Source organism: Artibeus jamaicensis, unplaced genomic scaffold (assembly GCF_021234435.1).
Source record: "Artibeus jamaicensis isolate MK-2021 breed Jamaican fruit bat unplaced genomic scaffold, CSHL_Jam_final contig_525, whole genome shotgun sequence".
NCBI lineage: Eukaryota > Metazoa > Chordata > Mammalia > Chiroptera > Phyllostomidae > Artibeus > Artibeus jamaicensis.
Window position 1 is genome coordinate 11,436,835 of NW_026521874.1, and position 9,317 is coordinate 11,446,151.

Below are 9,317 nucleotides of genomic sequence, written 5' to 3' on the forward strand. Positions count from 1 at the left end.
GCTGCTTCCAGGCCAACTTCCCTAATGAGGCCAGTGAGAGATGCGGCTGTTAACAGGTGGGGCGGGGGGGGTGAGGGTTTCACCTACGCCTCATTTTGCAGATGAGGAAACTGAGACTCAGCAGGGAGAGATAACTCGCTGAGGGCAAGAGCTGTAAACCAGGGAGGCTCCGGGAGGGCCCCTGATAAACTGTTCCCTGATGCCCACACCCACCAAGCTGACCCAGATCCTGAGTGCTTTTGCTGTGTGGCCTTGGGAGAGTTACTCAACCTCTCTGAGCCTCCCTTGCCTTAGGCGTCATCATGGGATGGGAGTGAAGATCTCAGGGTGCTGGACACACCTGCCACTCAGAGGATTCTGACCCTGAAATAGGACAGGGGAATGTTGCGGGCGGAGGCCCCTTCTGCGTCTACGGCTGTGCCCGCTCACTTTCCCCGGGCTGTCGCCGTGGCCGGAAATGCCCTTCCAGGCCCCGTTTCCCAGGCTGGCTTGTCCTCATTGTTTGGGACCCAGCTCTGGCTGACGCTCCTCCATGTACGGGTTGAGTTCCACCTCTGCGCTCCCAGCCTTGCCCTGGTCGCACTGGCCTGTGTCACCTGCTCCTCTCTGCCAGCTCTGCAGGCAGGGGCCCTGGTGGCCTGGTCTGCACTTGGTGATCAGCACGAGGCCTGGCTCATGACAAGGGTCAATAAAGAACTGTTCAGTGATGGACTCGCCCGCCAAACCGGTGGATGATGAGAACGACAGATGGAATTCATCGGCGTGATGCCGTGGTCTGAATGTTGTGTCCTCCCCACATGGTCAGAAGCTAACACCCAAAGCGATGGTATTTGGAGGTGGGGTCTTGTCATGGGTGGGGTTAGTGCCCTTATAAAAGAGGCCCCACGAGCTCCCCAGCCCCCCAGCCATGTGAGGACACAGCGAGAAGTCTGCAGCCCAGCAGAGGGCCCTCACCCAACCGTGCTGGCACCCTGATCTCAGACCTAGAGCCTCCAAAAGGGTGAACAATAAGTTCCCATTGGTCATAAGGCATCCAGTCTCTGGTTGTTAGAGCAGCTGGACATTCCAAGTAAGAGCCATGCCACCTCTGGACTCCCCACCCCTCACTGCTCTTCACAGAGAGCCAGGAAGCCGGGGTGGTGGCAGCTAAATCTGAATCCCTGGTAACAGGAGCTACATGGATGAAAACCCAGGTTCTCAGCTCTGGGACCTTGTCTGGTTTCTCTGCAATGGGCTGGTCAGGTAGATGCTGCGGGGGAGAAAGCCCCTTTGGGCTGCCCACCTTCGGCACCTCTGGGTGCAGCGGAAAAGGCTGATCTGGTAGCAGCCAGGCCTGGGTTTGAATTCCAACCTCAGCACAATCTGGCTAGGTGGCCACAGGCAAATGACTTCCCTGCCCTGGGCCACCATCCTGAAGCTGCTGTGCCCACGTAGAGAGGCCTTCGATGGGGCCGGGTATAGCCTGTCTCACACCCTGACCTCCTCGTCCAAAGGACAGCCCAGGCCCCAGCTCCCAGGGGACTGGGTTTGAGGGACCCTCATCATCTGCCAGTCCTATTCCTTCCTCTTCTTCTGCCCAAATGCTGTGCGGTCCCTTTGGCAGTGTCCACTGTGAGGCAAGCCAAGAGTGTCCACGGTCATTTATCAAGCACCAACTACGTGCCAGGCATAGGATATTCCTGCCCTCACTGGCTCCTCCCCAGTGCCCCCATTTTATAGATGAAAAAACTGAGGCTCAGAGAGGGAGAACTGGGCGCTCACACCCCTTCCCCGGCCTTACCCCAGGCCCCTGGCTCTGGAAACAGCCTTTCCTTGGGCAATAGCTCTTGGCCTCAGTGACTTCACAGAAAATGTAAACCAAACCCATTTCCAGCTGGGGCCCCTGCAGACAGAGGACAGAAGGACAGAAGGGGAAGTTATCTGGGATGGTGGGAGCCAGCCAAAGGAAAGAAGGCCTCTGGAGAAACCAGTGATTAGGACTTTTGCTGTCTGATTATTAGTACCGATGGCCCAGGTTTGAACCTGAACCACGTGCTGACGTGCCGTGCCCACTGAGGCCTAGCGACGGCCCCCTTAGGGCAGGTTTGAAACGCACCCCATCATACAGACGAGAAAACCGAGTCTGAGCGACGTGAGCTGATTTCCTGGGTGTCCCCCAGCCGGGAGGTGGCAGGGCTGTGATTCAAACACTCGGGACGCCCCGGCCTAGGCTGCTTGCACAGGGAGGATGTCGGGATGACTGACTGACTGAGTGACTGAAAGAATGAATTGAAGGCCAGCTCTAGGGTGCCTTTCGGGGGCTGAGGGGGCCGGAGAGGAACCTTCAGAGGTCAGCCAGGCCCTCCAGGCCTGCCCGCTGACCTCCCTCAGGGTGGGGCCTTCCAGCTTTTGCCTCTTTGGTGGAGAGGAAGGCTGGCCATCTGGGGGGCGGAGCGGGGGCAGGAGCCAGACTCCCCCGGCCTGTCTCTGGCCCCGCAGTGCTCACACTCTTTGTGACTTATTGTTTAACTTTACAAGCCCCTTGGCTTTTATGAGGGTTATTTATAAAGCTCTGGGCTTTGATCCGCAGCATAAAAAGCAAACTCCTGTGTCTGAAAATGTCACCAGGGATTAGGGGAGCCTTTGAAGTCCCGTCCTTGCAGGCAGCACCCGCCCGGCTTCCCCCTCCAAAGCCCCTCCAAGCCTGAGAGCCCGGGCCAGGGCCTAGGGGCCCTCGTTTGGGGCGAGGTGGCCCCTGTCCACATGAGTGACGGGTCGGGGTTCCCGCTCCCTGCCGCGCCCTTCCCAGCTGGGCAGTTTCCCAGTTCCAGGCAGCGCCCGGCCTCCCTGGTCTCCAGATGTTGGCAACATCTGCCTCTCATGTTTATGCACAGCCACAGGCTGCTGCATTGTATCCCTGGGCCCAGCAGTGGGGACTGTGGGGCTTTTGAAAATGGATTACTAGTACCGGCTTCTGGGGAGGGAGGCGGGCAGGGAATGTTAACAAGCAGGTAGGGTAGAGAGAACAGCTCTTAATGAGGCAGGGGGCCATCCCCTGCTTCCTAACCCGGGGGTCTAATCTGCCACTCTGCCGGGTAGGGAGGGGCCCCTCATTTGTTTCTCCCCCTCTATTCAGTCAGGCGACAGCTGAGGGGGTCCGGGCGAGCTCAGAGGGGCAGTGGAGAGAGGGATCCAAGTGGACAGTGCCAGGAAGCAGCAGGGTCCCCAGCGGCAGGAGGCCAGAGGGATGGACAGGCTGACCTCGTTCGCCTGCGCTCAGATGAGCACAGTGGCCTGAGGACGTTTGCTCTGTCACTCTCTCCGCATCTCGTGGGACCGCTGTGCACCTCAGGTGCCGAAAGCAGGTGAGGAGGTGAAGTCGCCCTTTGTCCTCCTGCGAGCTGTGTGATCTTGGCAAGCCCTTGACCTCTCTCAGCTTCCCCTCAGAACGGCAAGCTTGTGCGGAGGATTAAATGGGGTCATTCCCGGAGCACGTGGGATGCTTGGTTGCCCTGGAAGGAGCCCGTGGGTGCGCCTGCCTCCTTCCCCAGGCCCAGCTTCCTTTCTCAAGGCCCAGAGGGGGAGAAGCCGGGAGCCCAGGGGAGAGAGGCCTCGGACAAGGTCCCCTGTCTGTCCCCCTGTCTGTGAGGCCCCCCAGGCCTGGCCTCAGCTAGTGGAGGGGACAGTCACTAGCTGGCCTCACGCCACCATCTTCACTTACACCCTTTAAAGGTCACCGAGGAGGGATGGGGTTCTTCCCTTTGTGGGGGAAAGGCAAGAAGGTGGCAGTGGGGGAGCGCGGGGCAGGGGGCTGAGTGTGAGGGCGAGGGGGCGGCGAGCGGGACCTCGGGGGAACCGGGGTGGGTGGAGACGGCGCCCTGGGAGCAGATGAGTGGACAGGCGCGTAAGGAGAGCGAACTGGTGAACGAATCAACAAATTCTGATCCCCATTCCCATGGACTACTACTCGGCAAGCAACAGGAGGAATGGACCCCAGACATAAGCAGCAACAGGCACAGATCTAAAAAAAAAAGATATATTTGCACCTGCTTTGCCATCTGCTCGCAAAACTTCCTCCCTCTCTGTGTATGAAATTCTAGAAAGGGCAAAAGCGCATGATGGAAATCAGGTCGGCGGTGGCCTGGAGGCCGTGTGGGGGTGGGACTTGCCCATAAAGAGGCACGAGGAAAATCTGGGGGTGCTGAAAATGTTCTTTATATATATATTTTTACCTTATAAGAAATTTATTTAGTAAATGTAGTCACTAAAAGAAGACAGTGCGAAAGGAACAAGAAAGAATGTGAGATGCTTTATACAGGAAAGCCAACAACAGGGAAGGTTCCGTGTCCTCATGGTGGTGGGGTGGACATACTCAAACACGTATGGACACACGTGGCATGCACTTGCCTACATTTGTACACACAGAGAAGGGCTCATTCACAGGGTAAATTCCTGTGGGTTCAAGAATCTTGACATTGCAACATGTGTAAGATTCAAAATGTAAGCCTCTCAAGCTGGCCCTCTCCTTGACCTTTAAGTGCGTCTCCACTCCTCCCGGGAAATGGAACCAAACGGCCTCACGCAGAGACCAGCCCCCTGGCCCCGCCCCTGCCCACCCTTCAGCTTTGGACAAAGCCCACCCCCCTGCAAGCTTCCCCCCTCCCCTCCCCCTTTCACCTGACTAAACTCCTCCTTATTTTTCAGAGTTCGCCCTAGAGGAAGCACTGCTTCCTCCAGGGGGGCCTTCCCTGTTGCTCTGATGGGCAACTCTGTTAGGGCTTCCAGAGACCCCACTTCTGGTCCTGCTGACTTCCTCTCCATTTATAGAGACGTTCGCATTTCTAGGGTCTTGGGAACCACACCTTCATCCCCACTAGACTGAGCTCCACGGGGCAGAGATGGGGTCTTGGTTTGGACCCTGGGACAAGGACTGGCGCACAAGGGACTGTGGAAGGACGTGATCCCGCAGGGGACGAGTCAGGGAGAGGGGGAAGCGGGACGAGGAAGGGGAGGAAGCCGCACAGGGTGCAGTTTCAGGCAAGGCCCCACGGAGGGCGAGGGCGGCTTCAGCTCGATCCCACACCCAGTCGGGAGCTCACGCGCTATCCTGACCTGGTGCAAGGGAGCTGAATTTCACCCCGACTGTCAGCCCCTGGCTAAGGGCTGCCTGGGGGGGGGGGGGGGGGAGCTTAAAATAAGCTCCCTGTCTCTCTGCCTGTGCCAGCAAAGCAGCCCGAGGAGAGCTCTCTGAACGAGTCACAAATGTGGGCATTGGAAAGAAAAGTACCCTAAACCTGGCGGAGGGACACAGAGAAATGGTCAAAAGGGCAGAGGGGCTCCGAGCAGGGGATGGGTTCCACCCGCTGGGATGAGGTCCGTTTTCTTCACTGTCCCAAACACCTGCCATAGGGCTTGGGGCAGAGCAGGAAGTCAAGGAAGACTTGGTGAGTAACTAACTACGTGGATAAAGAAAAACAGGATGACTGACCTGGCTCGTTGGTTGGAGTGTTATCCCATAACCAAAGGGTCGCCAGTTTGATTCCCTGTCAGGGCACACGCCCAGGTCGTGGGCTCCATCTCCGGTTGGGATACGTGCAGGAGGCCACGGATCTCTCTCTCTCACACACAAAATAAACCTTGAAACAAACAAACAAACAAACACCAGTGTAGAGCGGGCATTTCGGCAGAGGGGACGGCATACGCAGAGGCCCAGCAGGGGAACAGGGTGGTGGCATTTCTGCCAGTCCGATGACAGCCCATGGTTACGTGTTCAGGGAGTTCGTGAGCCAGCCGTGAAACTCAGCACAGTAACTTTTCACTTAACATCATCAGTGGGTTCTTGGAACTGCGGAGAGGCGACATGTAACAAAACCAATCTCACCATAGGTTACTTGCTGTAAACGAGAATTAAGTTCCTGCGGCACCCCAACAACTCTGTAACAAAACACCGCTGGACGAAATGATGCTATTCAAGGACCTGCTAAATCCCGACACCCAGGGGTACGCTGCAGTGCAGCTCGGTTCTGATGCCCGACCACCAGGGTGGGCCTCAGACTCCGTAGGTGAAGGGGCACAGACCCCACCCAACAAGCCAGCCCTCGCTTCTGACGACGGCTCCAAGTTCAGAGGTCCCTGCATTCAGAAGCACTTAGCTATAAGTTCAGGCGTTCCCCTACTCCCCTCAGGTTTGATAACTTACTAGCCCAGATCACAGGACCCCGGGAAGCATTATGTTTGTGGTTATAACTTTATTATAAAGGGTGAAATCAGCACCAGCCAAACGAAGAGAGACACAAGGGGAGGTCTGGGAGGGTCCAGAACTCAGCGCTCCGAGGCTCGCTCCCCGTGGAAGCAGGGCCCCTCACCCTCCGGGCAGACCAGTGCGTCTGCCAACCGAAAAGCTTTGCGGAGCTTCAGTGACCACAGTTTTGCTGGCGTGGCCGATTGGATCACTGGCCACGTGACTGAACTGGACTTCCGACCTCACCCCTGCTTGAGGGGGCAGCAGGGGTTGCAGGGAGGGGCAGTGTATGCTCTCAAAGCCCCAACCTTTTAATCACCTTTCTGGTAAACAGCACCCCCTTACCGTCCTGAATCACCTCATCTCTTAGCATTCACTGAGGTGTGAATTAAGGGGTTTCTGGCTGACAAAGAGAACCCTATTACCCCGGAAATCCCAAGCATTTAGAGTATCCCTCCCAGCATTAAAAGCCAGGCACAAAATTCTTTTTACACAGTACACAGCAATGACTAAAATTTAAATTATAGCAACGCACAGCCAACTAAATCAGAGTATAACAGTAATAAATATTCCAAGCTCATCACTTCATAATGTTTGACTATGTTTTGCTATCATCTATGCTCTTGAGAGTATTTCCGTTCTCTATATCTATATAGTAGAAATACGCCCTGGCTGGTGTAGCTCAGTGGATTGAACGCGGGCCTGTGAACCAGAAGATTGCAGTTCGATTCCCAGTCAGGGAACATGGGTTGCAGGCCAGTTCCCAGCGGGGGGACGCACGAGAGGCGACTGTACATTAATATTTCTCTCCCTCTCTCCTTCCCTTCCCCTCTAAAGATAAATGCCTGGAAAAAAATAAATATACAGTAGAACTACTGCATGGTGCTCTCTGTGTGTCTCACCCCAGCTCCGGATTCCCCCCAAAAGTTGGTAAGTTTCAAACCAGAGCACGGACACCACCTAAACTGGCAGGTGTTGCAGGTCCGGACTGAACACACTGTGTCGTTGAGTATCTAAGCCTAGAAAGGAATGGGAAAGACCAGTAACACAGATGAAACTTCAAAGTGTGTCGTGCGTACAGCCGTTACCTGTGATTAGCACGAAAAATTGAGGAAATACTCTTCCAGGATTCAGAAAACCACCTTGCGGTTCAGCAAACGAGTCACTCACATCACTGCCCAATGAGAGATGTTCCGACGCATCTTTACCGCTCTGCCTTCAGCTTTCCCAGTGACACTGCGGTGACAATGTCGACCCGTATTCACGCCTGAACTAAACATGTTCGTTGGTTCCAACGTAGGCTGGCCATCGATACCAGAGTTTGGCGAAAATCAATAAAGGTGTTTTATGAGCGTCAAATTGTCTCTGTGGAATTTACTTGCTATAAGGACTAGTGTGTATTTTACTGTTATTTTTAAATGGTGGGCCACATGTCAATATTCATACTCTATTTATCAATAGAGGTTATAACTGCGCACACACGTGTGCATATCATGTGTACACTTTTCTCCCCAGAGAGCTGGGACTCAGCTGCTGTTGTGGAGGGTGGGGAGGGTTGAATGGAGTGGAAGGGACAGGGTGCCCGGAGCAGCTGCAGTTGGAGACGAGGCCCAGTTCAGGTACTGCAGGGCCCGAATGTCAGGCTCCGAGAGGCTCAAGGTCACACAGCCAGGAAGCGGCAGAGCTGAGTTCATCCGAGGGTTGTGGTAGGGCCTTCCCTTCTGTCCTGTGTCCCCCGCCCACTCCCCGAGGCCCCAGCCCACTGATTGGAGGTACCAGGGGGAGTGTGGGAAGTGAACCAGTCCCAGCCCTGGATGGGTTAGGTCATCTGTCAGGTCTTCAAGTGCCAGTTATGGGGCACGAGCCTGATTAGTCACTGTGACATGGCAGTGTCACAAATCCATGGGGGAATTCATCAGGCCAGAGGTGGTGGCGGGGAGGGGGAGGAGCAGGAAAGGAGGGGAAAGGGGGGCGCGGGGGCTGCCTGCTGGAGGCCCTGGGTGGCCAGTCCTTACAAGTGGCCGTCAGACCTGCCTGGGAATGAGCAGCCGCTGTTCCTGGGAGATGCCAGTGGGGTGGGTGGGGGGACAGGAGGGCCTGTCCACCTTCCCCAGAAACCGAGCGTCAGTTTTTAGACCGATGTGGCTTTATGAGTGACCCCTGATGGGACCCTGCCTCTCGCGCTAGGACTTCAGAGGTTAGAGCTGGTGGAGATGGGAGCTCGGTGGGGTAGGAGGAGGAGGAGGTGCCCAGGGCAGCCGAGCAGAGTGGACGGGGTCCCAACCCCCCTCCTTCTTGGCCCTGGCTCGCCTGGGAAAATGTCAGGGACAGTCTCCCATCTGCTGGGGCGGAGCCGGCTGCTCGGCACGCGGGCCCAGGGGACCCCACCTGGAAAGTGTCATCCTAGAAGCTGGGCAGAGTTTCTGGGCTCATGCCAACGAGCAGCCTTTTCAAACGTGTTCCCACCAGGACTGCAGGGGGGCCATCTGCCGGCTTTGTTGGGATTAGGAAAAGGCATCCCCTCTGGGCAGGCCAATTAGGAAAAGGCCCCCCTCAGGGAGCAATCATTGCCCAAGGCTCCGCTTTCTTCCGGCCACTGAAGGCTCTTGGCACATACCTCAGCTAGTAGATGTGGGGCTGAATTTCCGATGCATTTCAGCCCTAATTGCACCCCGTCAACCAGGTGCCCCTGGGCAGCGTACAACCCGAACAACTATCCCTTGCAGTCCTCCTCCCATCTTTGGACCCCCAAGGGCTCCCAGGGGCCCTGTGACACCGTAGAAAGAACACGGGCTGCAGAACCGGCTACCCAGGGTCCAGGTCCACTCGGCCTCTCACTCTGTGTCTGCCTTCCCACTCCCTCTCTGGGCCTCAGTTTCCGCATCTCTCGAGTGGGGATGATACACTGCTCTTCCATCCCAGGGCTCAGGATTGACACAGATGACCTGTGCAGCCACATGGGGCCCCTCCTATGAGCTCAGGACGCTTTGGGCCTTTATTCGCTGGCCCCAGCCCACGTCCCACGTTCCAAGAACCAGGTCTGCCCATTTCTCTCCCTGTGGCGGAGGAAGAACCCGGGCTGTGGCCCAGTGACTAA